Source organism: Pristiophorus japonicus, chromosome 2 (assembly GCF_044704955.1).
Source record: "Pristiophorus japonicus isolate sPriJap1 chromosome 2, sPriJap1.hap1, whole genome shotgun sequence".
NCBI lineage: Eukaryota > Metazoa > Chordata > Chondrichthyes > Pristiophoridae > Pristiophorus > Pristiophorus japonicus.
The window spans coordinates 111,817,418-111,832,740 of NC_091978.1; the positions used below are offsets into that span (position 1 = coordinate 111,817,418).

The window sequence follows — 15,323 nt, forward strand, 5'->3', positions numbered from 1 at the left end:
ATGAGCTCCTCACACGTATTGTTGGAGGTGAGGGTGGAGACTGGGGACAGGGGTTTAAAAAGACGGTTAGCAGTGGAGAATAGAAGCCGGGGTTTATCTTTACATTCCAGAATGAATAGTGAGCAATTTTGGCAGACGAGAGCAGGACCCGATAATGCTTTATGTGTTCCAGCCAGATCTGCCGGTGAATGGCTAAACCAATTGTCCGCCATATCCGTTCAAGTCTGCATCGCTTGGACTTAAGGGAGCGAAGATCAGGGCTGTACCACGGGAATGGCCAGGGTGAGAGAGAGTAATTGTTTGAATAGGGACTAGGGCAACAAAGGTATTGGTGAGGGTGTAAATGAGCAGATCGGTCATGGTGAATGGAGGGCCAAAGGCTGGACAGTTGGGAATTCATAAGTGCATTTGTCAGAGAGTCAGGAGAGAGTTTTTTCCAGGAGTGGACACAGAAGAAGGTAGGGTTGGGGGGTGGAAGAGGGATGTGGGTGGAGAGCAATACGAGGAAGTGGTCAGAGGTGGCCTTATCTGCGATTGACATGATGGGAGTAGCGAGGCCACGAGAGATGGCAAGGTCGGGGGGTGGTCGTGAATGTGGGTTGTGGAGTTTACATAGAGGGAGAGATTAAGGGAGGATATGAGGGTAGTGAACTCAGAGGAGAGCGAGCATGATGAATTGAGATGGAGGTTGAAATCACCGAGTCATTCGGTGCAGAGGCAGCAGGAGGAAAGTAGTGAATAAATATCGGTAATGATATTTTGATAGTACTTTTACTGTACAAATGCAGCAACTTCAGGAAACTCACGGGCAGGTTAAGGGTGAGATGCCATTTTCGCAAAGCTAACAAAGGAGCGGCGCAAACCATCCAGCAACTTGTGGCGATTTGCAATTCATGGAGCATCTCTTCCTCGCCACAAATTGCTGGTCGACTTAAAGGACACAGTCATTTTTGGGATTGTATTTTACCCCATTTCTATACTGTTCCGTCTGTTGGCACTTAGGTTCACCTGCTCCTTTGTGCCAGTTGTTCTTCTGTCTCTTGAAGCCCGGCTAGCTCAGTCGGTAGAGCATGAGACTCTTAATCTCAGGGTTGTGGGTTCGAGCCCCACGTTGGGCGATGACATTTCTTTTCATTTAATGTCCAAAAAGAGTTTCTTCTGTCTCTTTTTGTTGTCACCAATACTATTACTGCCAGCAATGGGTTTCCCAGTGCGAACTTCTCCATGTCTGAGCATTTTGGTGGACCAACTGAGGGATCAGGTTATTCTATGACCACCTACCAGTACTTGCACACTTGCAGACACCAATAATAACAGGACAATTTTTTCACAGAGTCTAGCTCAGCAGAGTGCGAGATGCTGAGCTTTGCTATCTCTTGCGAGGACACTTTCAACTGACAAGCAGCATAGGGCTAGCACATCCAATGAGAGTATTGGTCAGATATGGCCTCTGATTTTCCCCACCTGATTTCACACATACTGCAATGCTGACTCCTTGGAGTGGTAACCAGGGATATTCTCCTGCAGCTACCTCATGTAGCATCATAGAATCATAGAATCTTACAGCACAGAAGAAGACCATTCAGCCCATTGTGCCTCTGCTGGCTCTTTTAAAGAGCTAACAAATTAGTTACACTCCCCTGCTTTTCCTTTCACCATCTCCACTTCAGCAGCCAACAAACAGAGTCAGGCTGTATCATTACTTACCTGGAGATTTGTGACTGTACCATAGGTTTTTTATAGGAAGGTAGGAACAGGAATAGGCCATTCAGCCTCTCAAGCTTGTTCTGCCATTCAATCAGCTCATAGCTGAGCCTCAAGTACTTTTACCCATCTTTATCCATATCCCTTGATATCTTTACCTAACAAAAATCTATCAACTTTAGTCTGGAAAATTTTAATTGACCCAGCATCGTCTTTTTGAGGAGCGGGTAGCAGATTTCCACTATCCGTTCAGTGGAAAAAGTGCTTCTTAATTTCACTCCTAAATAGCCTAGCTGCAATTGCCAGTTATCTCTTCGCACTCTCCACCTTCAGCCTTGGAAAAGGCAGTCATATGCTGCAGTGCCTTTTGAGCTTTACTGATGTCTGGCAGAATTTTTTCTGCCTCTACGTTGACACTTCTAATTGTTTCTATTCCTTTCACTTACAACAGAATTTTTCCCTTCCACCACTAGTGTGCTCCTTACAAATATCCAAAACGGCACCTGAAACTGTGCATAATTATGACAATGAAGTGGCTGTGTAAACAGCACAATTCATTTTGGGTGCATTTAGCACCCATTCCAAACCATTCATTCAAACCTTTTCTAACAAATTACACCCATTTTGGAAAAATCTACCCTGGTGTCTTACTTATCTGAGCTGTATCTTAAAAGGAAGTGCAGAAATAACTGCAATGGAAGAGATGCTATGCAACTCCAAACACCCAGTTACACAGCACAACTTTGGCAAAGGCTTATAAAGCCAGTTTGCAGTAGGAAGGAGGTCCTCTTCCTCGATGATGGAGGCCAGGTGCCCATGCAAATGTGCCAACAACAGAGACGGCATAGCACACCAGTTCCAGCAGCATTGTACCAAAACCTGGCAGCAGTGCAGGAAGAAATGTAATGACCTCACCAGATCTGCCAAGGAAAGACTCCTTCTCACATCTACTGTCTGCACAGCACGGCACCACCCTAGTTTAACACCAGCACTCGAAATTCGTCCCTCTCCTGCTTCCCATATTTTATCTAACATCACAATGAGACACTTCACTGCAGTTCCTTCTTCTTGCACTTCCACACTCAAGGACTAGTTTGCCCACTCATCATGCACACTATGATAACGCATCTTCAAAACCCTACAATGAGCATACAAACACTCCTCTTGCAAGAGAATCTTACACACAACAGAAGGATGAGTGCACGAACAGGAGGAGGTCATTTCTTGGTGTATATGTTCACACCAATGCAAGAGGCTTTCATTGAAATATCTGGCAAAGGGCACCCAGCATCGGAGGTGACGAGTCTGGTGACCACACATAACAGGATGTTGCACCTTCCTTCTCCTTTATGCTTAATTCTCTCACTCACACACTCAGCAATACAACCTTGTGGTGTGTTGCGCTGTCACTCATCTGCTATTGTCTACCCTTGCCAGTACATGCTAACCCTTGTCCCACCCTCATTTTCTAGATCTGTATCATTACACGTTGAGGAGGAGTACCCTTCGGAAGATGCACAGAAATCGATATCCTGTGAGCTAAAGGTAGTGAGTTAGAGGTTTCTGCACTGGGTGAATCACCAAGCACAAATGAGTAGATGCAGGTTCAAAGGACAGACCAGGAAACAGCTCACCAGCCTGCAGCATTCCTTTGCTGAAGAGGACAGAGATGCAGATAATATGAGCCCAAATATGCTTTATGTGCACCACTAATTGCTTAATGCACATATTTGCCTGCCAGGGAGCTTCCATAGCATGCTAGTGCGTGTAGAGGAGTCCACTAACAACTTGTGTGGGGACTGTGTTACAGGACAGTGGTGATAAGGATTGCCTGACTGTGGGCACATTGTACAAGACATTAGTTAGTCTGCAGTTGGGTTATTGTTTGCAGTTATGAGCACCTCATTAAAGAAAGGAGAATAAAGCAATGGAAAATATACAGCAAAGATACATAGGATTTTGCCAAGGATGAAGGGTTACAATTGAAGTTAAGGCTTTATTTCACTGGAGCTGAGAGATTAAGGGATGATTAGATAGAGGTCTTTAAGTTTATAATGGATTATAATAAGGTAAATAGTGAATATTGCACAATGGCAATGAGAGAGCACAAAGTAAAAATAATCGTTAAAAAAACAAAGGGTGAATAGTAAAAAAGAGTGTGGTTAGAATGTGGAATTCTCCTCGACAACAATTGTTGAAGGAGAGACTATAAAGTGTTTTAAAAGGATTTAGATCGTTGCTTGAAAAAGAGGAATAGTAAAGGGTAAGGAGAGTAAGCAGATGAGTGAGATTGTTCTCGATAGAAATATATTGAGCTGGATACAGAACTGACTGGCAGGACGCAGGCAAAAAGTAGTTATAGATGGATTTGGATCTGTTTGGAGACTGGTCACCAATGGTGTCCCGCACGGATCAGTGCTGGGACCATTGCTTTTTAATATTTTTATTAATGATCTGGATTTTGGGGTGGAGCCACAATTTGCAAATTTGCAGATGATACCAAGACATGTGGGAGTGTTAGAACTGTAGAAGATGCTTAAGGCAGATCCTAATGTTTTGGGAGATTGGGCTCAAGACTAGAAAATGATATATAACTTAGATCAGTGCAGTGTTATGTATGTGGGTAGGGCAAATGCTCAACATTCATACACCCTCCAGGGAAAGGCATTAAAGATGGTGGAGATAGAAAGAGATTTGGGAATTCTAGTGCATGCATCCTTAAAGGTACACGAGCAATGCTGTGCAGTGATAGCTAGAGCAAATAGGATGTTGGGATGTATCCATAGGACAATTGAGAATAAGACGAGGAATACTGTTTTGTCCATGTACACACATAGGGGCCAAGTTTCGGCCTGAGTTGCTCCTGATTTTTTGGAGCAACTGGTTTAGAATGGAGTATCTTAGAAATTTGAATTCTCGGCATTTAGTTTGCTCCAGTTCTAGTCAGTTAGAACAGTTTCTCTTTGGAACAGAATTTTTTTTTCAAAAGGGGGCGTGTCCGGCCACTTACGCCTGTTTTCAAAGTTTCAGCAGTGAAAACTTACTCCAAACTAACTTAGAATGGAGTAAGTGAAGATTTTTGTACGTTCGAAAAAACCTTGTCTACACTTTAGAAAATCAGGTGTAGGTTACAAATTAGGCGTAGAGAATTGGGGGGGGGGGGGGAGAAAGGGAAATTTACAAACATTAAACACTTCAGTTTTACAAATAAAGAGCCATCATCAATAATAAATGATAAATACATCAATAAATCAACCAATAAATCAATCAAAAAAAATTAATAAAAAATAAAATTTTTCAAAACAAAATCAATAAATAAAACATTTTCTACTTACCGACTGTAGCATCAGGAGTCCTCCAACAGCGTGCTGGGACGGCCCCCCCAGTGTGTCTCTGTCAGTGTCTCTATCTCTCTGTCTGTCTGTGTGTGCGTCTCTCACTCTCTGTCTGTCAGTCTCTGTGTTTCTGACAGTGAGGGGAGGGGGAGAAGGTGGGTGGGAGGGGGAGAAGGGGTGGGGTGGAGGGGGGAGGAGGAGGAGGGAGGTGGGAGGCAGAGGGAGGGTTGGGGGGAAGTGGAGGGGGGGTGAGAAGTGGGGTGGGGAGGAGGAGGAGATGGGGTGGGGGGGAGGAGGGAGGAGGAGGAGGAGGTGGGGTGGGGGGGAGGAGGGGGTAGGGGGAGAGAAAGGGGGGAAGGGGGATGGGGGAGAGGATGAGAAGGGAGAGAGGATGGAGGGAGGGAGGGAGGGATGGAGGGAAGGAAGGGAAAGAAGGAGGCTGAATGGTCGGGCCCAAGATTTCGGGCTGGATTTACAGGTAGGTGGCGTCGGGTCTCGGGGGGGGGTCGCAGAGGTCCGGGGGGAGGGGAAGAGTCGCGGAGGTCCGGGGGTCCGGGGGGAAAGAGTCGCGAGGTCCGGGGGGGGATTCGCGGAGGTCGGGGGGGATGGGAGAGTCGTGGAGGTGGAAAGAGAGAGAGTCGCGGGGGGGGGGGGCGCGGAGGTTGGGTCGGGTCGGGTCGGGGGGGGGAGTGGAGGTTGGGTCGCCGGGGGGGGGGGGGGGGGCGCGGGGGGGAGCAGAGGTCGAGTCGGGTCCGGTCGGGTGGGAGGAGCCTTATTCACTCAGCCCCAGTGAGACCATTTGGCCAGGGCTAGGGCCTGCATGCTTCGGGCCCCTCCCACAGTTTTGGGCGCCTGGAGCTACTGCACATGCACGCCCACTGGAGCGCGCATGTGCAGAGGTCCCGGCACTGTTTTTAGCGCAGGGACTTGGCTCCGCCCCCTACAGCTCGTGCTGCGCCGCGTCCAGCTCCAAAGGGTCTGCAGGGAGCCGGAGAATAGGTAAGTTTTTTTTTGGCGCACTTTGTGGCGCGAAAAACGGGCGTCCAGGTCCGGGCTGCGCCGTTTTAGGCGCGGCCCGAAACTTTGGCCCATAGAAACATAGAAGCATAGAAAATAGGTGCAGGAGTAGGCCATTCGGCCCTTCGAGCCAACACCACCATTCAATATGATCATGGCTGATCATGCAACTTCAGTAGCCCATTCCTGCTTTCTCTCCATAATCCCTTGATCCCTTTAGCCGTAAGGGTCACATCTAACTCCCTTTTGAATATATCCAATGAACTGGCCTCAACAACTGTCTGTAGCAGAGAATTCCACAGGTGCACAATTCTCTGAGTGAAGAAATTTCTCCTCATCTCAATCCTAAATGGCTTACCCCTTATCTTAGATTGTGACCCCTGGTTCTGGACTTCCCCAAAATGGGGAACATTATTCCTGCATCTAACCTGTCCAATCCTGTCAGAATTTTATATGTTTCTATGAAATCCCCTCTCATTCTTCTAAATTCCAGTGACTATAAGTTTAGTTGATTCAGTCTTTCTTCATATGTCAGTCCTGTCATCCCGGGAATCAGTCTGGTGAACCTTCGCTGCACTCCCTCAATAGTAAGAATGTCCTTCCTCAGATTAGGAGACCAAAACTGTACACAATATTCAAGGTGTGACCTCACCAAGGCCCTGTACAACTGCAGTAAGACCTCCCTGCTCCTATACTCAAACCCTCTCGCTAGAAAGGTCAACATGCCATTTGCCTTTTTCACCGCCTGCTGTACCTGCATGCTAACTTTCAATGACTGATGTACCATGACACCCAGGTCTCGTTGCACCTCCCCTTTTCCTAAACTGTCACCATTTAGATAATATTCTGCCTTCGTGTTTTTGTCCCCAAAGTGGATAACCTCACATTTATCTACATTATACTGCATCTGCCATGCATTTGCCCATTCACTTAACCTGTCCAAGTCGCCCTGCAGCCTCTTAGTATCCTCCTCATAGTTCACACTGCCACCCAGCTTAGTGTCATCTGCAAACTTGGAGATATTGCATTCAATTCCTTCATCTAAATCATTAATATATATTGTTAATAGCTGGAGTGCCAGCACTGAACCTTGCGGTACCCCACTAGTCACTGCCTGCCATTCTGAAAAGGACCCGTTTATTCCGAAACTTTGCTTTCTGTCTGCCAACCAGTTCTCTATCCACGTCAATACATTACTCCCAATACCATGTGTTTTAATTTTGCAGACTAATCTCTTGTGTGGGACCTTGTCAAAAGCCTTTTGAAAGTCTAAATACACCACATCCACTGGTTCTCCCTTGTCTACTCTACTAGTTACATCCTCAAAAAATTCTCGAAGATTTGTCAAGTGTGATTTCCCTTTCACAAATCCATGCTGACTTGGACTGATCCTGTCACTGCTTTCCAAATGCGCTGTTATTACATCTTTAATAATTGATTCCAACATTTTCCCCACTACTGATGTCAGGCTAAGTGATGTTACATTAGCTACCCTCCGATCCATAGGAAGTGATCCAGAATCTATAGAATGTTGGAAAATGACTACTAATGCATCCACTATTTCTAGGGCCACTTCCTTAAGTACTCTGGGATGCAGACTATCAGGCCCTAGGGATTGATCGGCCTTCAATCCCATCAATTTTCCTAGCACAATTTCCTGACTAATAAAGATTTCCTTCAGTTTCTCCTTCTCACTAAACCCTCGGTCCCATATTATTTTTGGGAGGTTATTCGTGTCTTCCTTAATGAAGACAGAACCAAAGTAGTTGTTTAATTGGTCTGCCATTTCCTTGAATTCACCTGATTCTGACTGCAAGGGACCTACATTAGTCTTCACTAATCTTTTTCTCTTCACATATCTATGGAAGCTTTTGCAGTCAGTTTTTATGTTCCCTGCAAGCTTACCCTCATAATCTATTTTCCCCCTCCTAATTAGACCCTTTGTCCTCCCCTGCTGGATTCTAAATTTCTCCCAGTCCTCAGGTTTGCTGCTTTTTCTGGCCAATTTATATGCCTCTTCCTTTGATTTAACGTTATCCCTAATTTCCCTTGTTAGCCACGGTTGAGCCACCTTCCCCTTTTATTTTTACGCCAGACAGGAATGTACAATTGTTGTAGTTCATCCATGTGATCTTTAAATGTCTGCCATTGCCTATCTACCATCAGCCCTTTAAGTATCATTCACCAGGCTATCCTAGCTAATTCACGTCTCATACCACCGAAGTTACCTTTCTTTAAGTTCAGGACCCTAGGACTCAAGTTTTGGACCCCTGCTAGAACGGCGCACATTGGAGAGGCCCGCCTAATTTGCAGAACAAAAATTGCACCGAATACTTACCTCACGATTCTCTGATATCTGTCGGCCCGTTTCCAGCTCGGCGCGGCGCAGCAGGAGCTGCTGGGGGCGGAGCTACAGCCCTGCACCAAAAACAGTGCCGGCAGCTGCGCGTATGCGCAGTGGTGGTTGCGCGCGTGCTCTGTAGCCCCTGGCCCTCCCAGCGTGTCCTGTCTGCGGGCGACGACCCTATCCCAGGCCGAAGGGACGTCGCCCCTATCCCGGGCCAAGTGGCCTGACACCTCTTACCTCGTTGGCGGCGGGACCCGCCCACCGCCCAGCATCTCGCTGGGTGCGGGCCCACCCGAAGTCCTCCGTGGCGGCCCGGCTTCGGCGGCGGCAGCGGCGGGGCCCGTTCAGCCTCTCCCCCCATGTTCAGCCTCCCCCACCTCCCCCGTTTAGCCCCTCCCTCCCGTTCAGTCCCTCCCTCCCGTTCAGCCCCCCTGCCCTCTCCCCCTCCTCCTCTCTCCTCCCCCTCCCCCCCCTCTGTCGCCCCCCTCCCCCCTCTCTCCTCCCCCTCCCCCCCTCTGTCGCCCCCCCTCTCGCCCCACTCCCTCTCCCCCTCCCTCCCGCCTCCACTCTCCCTCCCTCCTCCTCTCCCCTCTCCCTCCCTCCCCCTCCTCCACCCCCTCCCCCCCCCTCTCTCCCCCCTCCCTCCCCCTCTCTCCCCCCAGCCCTCACTCTCAGAAACACAGAGAGACACTGACAGAGACAGAGAGAGAGACACTGGGGGGAGGGGGGAGGGGGGGTCCATCCCAGCACGCTGTTGGAGGGCTCCCCGTGCTGCAGTAGGTGAGTGGAAACTTAATTTTTTATTTATTGATTGATTTGTTATTATTTTTTAAATTTTTAATTTTTTAATTTTTTTTGATTGATTTATTGGTTATTATTGATTTATTTATCATTTATTATTGATGATGGCTCTTTATTTGTAAAAGTGAAGTGTTTAATGCTTGTAAACCCCTCTCCCCCGCCCCCACCCCCCTCGCCATCTCTCGTTCCCTACACCTGATTTATAAGTGTAGGAAAGGCTTTTCTGAGCGTACAAAAATCTACACTTACTCCATTCTAAGTTAGTTTGGAGTCAGTTTTCACTGCCTAAACTTGCAAACCAGGCGTAAGTGGCTGGACACACCCCTTTTGAAAAAGAAAATCTGTTCTACAATGAAACTATTCTAACTCACTAGAACTGGAGCAAACTAAATGCCGAGAATTGCAATTTCTAAGATGCTCCATTCTAAACTATTTGCTCCAGAAAAATAGGAGCAACTCAGGCCAAAACTTGAGCCCCTAGTCTGTGAATTAACTGTGTCACTCTCCATCTTAATGAAGAATTCTACCATATTATGGTCACTCTTCCCCAAGGGCCCTCCCATGACCAGATTGCTAATTAATCCTCTCTCATTACACAAGACCCAGTCTAGGATGGCCTGCTCTCTAGTTGTTTCCTCGACATATTGGTCTCGAAAACTATCCCTTATACACTCCAGGAAATCCTGCTCCACTGTACTGCTACCAGTTTGGTTAGCCCAATCTATATGTAGATTAAAGTCACCCATGATAATTGCTGTATCCTTATTGCACGCATCCCTAATTTCCTGTTTGATGCCATCCCCAACCTCCCTACTACTGTTTGGTGGTCTGTACAGAACTCCAACTAATGTTTTCTGCCCTTTGGTGTTTTGCAGCTCTACCCATATAGATTCCACATCATCCAAGCTAATGTGTTTCCTTACTGTTGCGTTAATCTCCTCTCTAACCAGTAACGCTACCCCACCTCCTTTTCCTTCCTGTCTATCCTTCCTGAATATTGAATACTCCTGGATGTTGAGTTCCTAGCCTTGGTTACCCTGGAGCCATGTCTCCATAATCCCAATTACATCATATCAGTTAACAGCTATCTGCACAGTTAATTCATCCACCTTATTAAGAATGCTCCTCGCATTGAGACTCAGAGTCTTCAGGCTTGTTTTTTTAACACTCTTTGTCAGGCTGCACTTGGAATACTGTGTCCATTTTTGATCTCCTCACATGGTGGGTGATATTGAGACTCTGGAAAGGGTGCAGAAGAGGACCACTAGTCTAATTCCTAATCTAAAGCATCTTAGTTATCAAGAAAGGCTAAAAGAGTTGGGACTCTATATCTTCGAGCAGCGTACACTTAGCGGGGAATCTGATTGCGATTTATAAGATAATGAAGGGAATAGTCGGTGATCCAGCTGACAGTTTATTTCAATTAAATAGATTAGATTAGACCAGGGGTCACAAATTTAAGTTGTATAAGACTAGATCTAGGTTATACATCAGGAGGTGGTTCTTTTCCCAGAGAATAGTAGACCTCTGGAACAAGCTGCTGTTTCATGTGGTGGATGCAGACTTGCTGAATTCCTTCAAGCAAAAGCTGGATTTGTTTCTGGCTGTGACAGAGATGAACTCTTACAGAAGGTAGGTACTTCGGGGAATTCAAGACCAGAGAGATCTCTTGGAATAGTTTTGATAACCTAGATGGGTCGGAGAGGAAGTTCCCAGATTTCTTTTTCTCAAATTGGCCTGAGTTTTTATCTGGTTTTTTGCCTCTCCCAGAAGATCACATGGTTTTGGGTGGGGTGGAGTGTATATGTTGTGATACACAAGGTATTGCAAATGTGTGGGTCAGGCTCGATAGACCAGAAGGTCTTTACCTGTCCGTCTTTGTTCGTATGTTTATATATTTGTATATGGACTATTTCTGTGCTGCAACATTCTCTGTCTCTCTGAACATACAGAGGGTTTGAGCATTCAGGAAGGGTAGATCAGACAAGAAAGGAGGTAGAGTAACTTTATATGTCAGAGGAATCTGCGAGAGAAAGGAAGCAGACCTAGTTATGCAGGTTAAGTTTTCCTGGCTGGGAATATGTAGTGCAACAAAAGCAGAAATGATTCCAAAGGTTTAAAACAAAAAGGAAGGTTACTCCATGAAGAGAAAAGAACAATAACGAGCTCATATAAAATAATTTTAATGGGGAATTTTAAACAACCTAATATGAACTCAGAATGCCTGAGCAGCCTCAGTTCTGAGCTAGTAAATATAATGCCTGAGTCCTTCCTGACCCAGTGCATTAGCGATACTACAAGAAGTATCTCAGATAAAGTGATAGCACACTGAGAACAGAAGCAGTGTCACGCCTGGGGACAGCAATTATAACAACTACAGATTTACATGATTTGGGTTAAACCAATACTACAAATTAATCTTAAAGTATACAACTTTAAAAGGGACAAATTCAGGACAATAAGGGAAGAACTTTAATAAATGAACTTGGCATTGTATTCAAAAAAGGCTTAGCTGAGGAAAAAATGGAATATCTTTATAGGTATACTATTGGCATACAGTAAGTATATACTAAGGATGGTAAGCACAAATCGAAGAAATTTGACCCGAAAGGAAAGTAAAGCATTCCCGTTTATGTCAATTGTCTGTAGGCAGCCCACCCCAATACAAAAATAACTTGCATTTACATAGTGCCTTTCACACACAAAAACATCCTAAAGTGCTTCAACGAGCCATAAGGAAAATGGATGCCAACCCAAGAAAGAGAGATTAGAAAGGGCCACCATGGTCGGGAAGTTGGGTTTTAAGGAGTGTCTTTAAGAAAGATGTGGTGAGTCAGAGGGGTTTCAATGGAAAATGGGCTGAGCTAGGACTGGAGACAGGAAATGTTATAGAGGTGAAAGTAGGAGGTCATTGTGATAGAGAAGATATGGGGTCAGAAACTCAGCTGGGGGTTAAACAGAATGCCGAGGTTATGAACTGCCTTATTCAATGTGAGATGGTGGCCAATGAGGGAGATGGAGTCAGTGGTAAGGGAATGGGGTCTGTGGTGTGTGTCGAAGATAATGGCTTATGTCTTCACTCTTCCCAATGTTTAGCTGGAGGAAGTTGAAACTCATACAAGAATGAATGCCTGACAAGCAGTCTGACATTAGAGAGACAGTAGAGGAGTTGCAAGAGGTGGAGCTGGGTGGCATCAGGGTACATGTGGAAAATACCCCGTATCTGTGGATGATGTTACCAAGGGAAGGCGTGAAGATGAAGAAACTTGGGACTGATGTCAGAAATGAATTCTTCCGTCAGAGTGATCAACACCTGGAATGATCTTCCAGATATTGTAGTGGAGTCATTCAAGAGGCATTTAAATACTAGGCTGTGGCTATCATGGGTTTCAGTGGCATAATGAGGTAAATTTGACTGAATCGCCTTCCTTTGCCTCACCTGCCCAGTTCTATTTGCCTAGCATGTATATGCAGTAAGACTAGTGATGATGAATCATGTTTAAATTTTGGAACCAAACTTATTTTATATCAATGTTCTTTACAGGTGTGTTGCCATCAGGATTTCCTGGCCTGCAGACATTTCCATATGCAAACAGCTGCCAATTCAGGACTATCAGATAAAGCAGCTTTTGATGTAATGATTACAGACCTAAATACCTGGGAAGTATATGGGTTATCTGGTGTTGGGAGCACCTTACTGCACAGGAACAGGCAGAGGCTTCCTTATTAGCATGTCACTGATAGGTGCCCATGCCACAAGGGGTACAGCTGGGGCATCTAACCTCCCCAGGATGCCAGAAGCAGTGCAGTGGTGGATGTCTGGGGGGACTGCATGCACCTTCAGAATGCAATTTCTTTCTTATTTCAGTCTTGTTCTACAATCAAAATCCCCAATAGCCATCTTACATAATCATATTTGAAACATAAAGCAATTGCTATTTGAAAATAATTAGAACCCAATCAGAAAATGATGGCTGTGACTCAAAGCACCTGCTAAGAAAATAGTGAATGGAGGGGAATATTATGTATGTGTATAGTTGTTCCTTTGTATAAATCCATTTTGTTGTTTTCCTTTACTATCTGTCAAGAGATGAGAAATATAGTGCCTGTCACAGAATCTCTTAGAAAGGCAACTTCACTGAGGAAGCATGAATAGCTTGCATCTATCCCAAGGTAGTTCACAGATGTAGCAAAAGCACAGGTAGGGAAAACACTTATTTGTACCACAATGAGGAGAAGACCTCTTCAATATCCATTCACCTCTGCTCCTGTTGCAATTCTATGTCCTTGAAGTCTCTATAGTCCATCTTCCCTCTTATTTTTGTGTATGGATCATTGACTGCCATAGAGAAAATGCTTCCTGAAGAGACACAGTAACTGGGTGTTTTATCTCTTGTCATAGCTTGCTTCAATTAAATTAATGGATCCATGCAGAAACCTCATTCCCCTTTCAGCTGCATCAGTATCGAATACATTAAAAAGATCTTATGCCTGAAGATGGTGCATCATGGTATTAGCCAGGCACGCATTTTCCCTCTGTCTTCTTTCTGTAAATCAAATAGTTAATTAGATCTCCTCCTCAATAGAGCACTTCATCAATATTTTGTAGCCACTGTGTAGCTCGGGAAGAAACATACGTGTTTTTTTTCTACAAACAGCTTTCATCCACATTTGTGGTTTTTGTGTGCACATTGAAAACTGCTAAAAGGCATCAGAAATATTGACCCTTTTACAGGGTAGGCTTTTTGTTAGCCAAAGGTCACTGAAAATGTTAAGGGGATTTTGGAGTTAGTGTCTGAGAATCAAAACCTAATAAAGTGAGTAATTTGGAAGGCATTATTATTTGCTTTAAATCCTCCTTTTTGCATGGAGAGAAATGGAAAGATAGATTCATGCCATTACTTCTGTTCTGCTCAATTTGGTTTAAAAATCTTGAATACACAATGAACTGTGTGAGGCTGTTTGATATAGGCTCATATTACTAAAATCCTTTGCTGGATCTTAGACAATCTTAAGAAAACGTAAAACTTAGGTGGTCAATCCTGCTTAACGGTGAGGTTGCTCACTGCCTGTTCACATACACTCCAAACAGTGCGAAAATACTTGGGAGCAAATCTGAGGGGTTGCATAAAGCATCCAGTCCCTAACCTACCACAGAAATGTAATATTCAGTGCCTACCACACATACAGAAGTTCTGTGGCATGCATCAATATATAGCACTTGGCACTGCTCTCTCAGTCATTGAAGGTTGGCATGCAGATACAGCAGGTGGTGAAGAAGGCAAGTGGCATGTTGGCCTTCATAGCTAGAGGATTTGAATATAGGAGCAGGGAGGTCTTACTGCAGTTGTACAGAGCCTTGGTGAGGCCACACCTAGAATATTGTATTCAGTTTTGGTCTCCTAATCTGAGGAAGGATGTTCTTGCTATTGAGGGAGTACAGACTGATTCCCGGGATGGTAGAACTGACATATGAGGAGAAACTGGATCAACTGGGCTTGTATCCACTGGAGTTTAGAAGAATGAGAGGGGATCTCATAGAAACATATAAAATTCTGATGGGATTTTACAGGTTAGAGGCAGGAAGAATGTTTCCATTGCTGGGGAATTCCAGAACCAGTGGTCACAGTCTAAGAATAAGGGGTAAGCCATTTAGGACCGAGATGAGGAGAAACTTCTTCATTCAGAGAGTGGTTAACCTGTGGAATTCTCTACTGCAGAAAGTTGTTGAGGCCAGTTCGTTAGATATATTCAAAAGAGAGTTAGATATGGCCCTTACGGCCAAAGGGATCAAGGGGTATGGAGAGAAAACAGGAAAGGGGTATTGAGGTTGAATGATCAGCCATGATCTTATTGAATGGCGGTGCAGGCTCGAAGGGCCGAATGGCCTGCTCCTGCACCTAATTTCTATGTTTCTATTAATGGGCAGCTAAACTCAAGCCTTTGGCAACAGATGCACTGCTCATTGTTTAGAAAACTGACAAAATCTGGTTGATTTTCATTTATGATTCAAATTCTGCAACTGCCACTGACTTTTGATAGATGATATTTAATTTAAACTTGGTTTGCAGTAACCAACTACTCCATATAAGGAACTGTGTCAAATTCTCAGAGGTATC

General features: G+C 45.0%; 1 non-coding gene across 1 annotated transcript; it reads left to right on the forward strand.

The window, feature by feature from the left end:
* Nucleotides 1-1,045: 1,045 nt before the first annotated feature.
* Nucleotides 1,046-1,118, forward strand: trnak-cuu (transfer RNA lysine (anticodon CUU)). The gene has a single exon. It is a non-coding gene; the product is annotated as a tRNA-Lys (tRNA).
* The last annotated feature ends 14,205 nt before the right edge of the window (nt 1,119-15,323 follow it).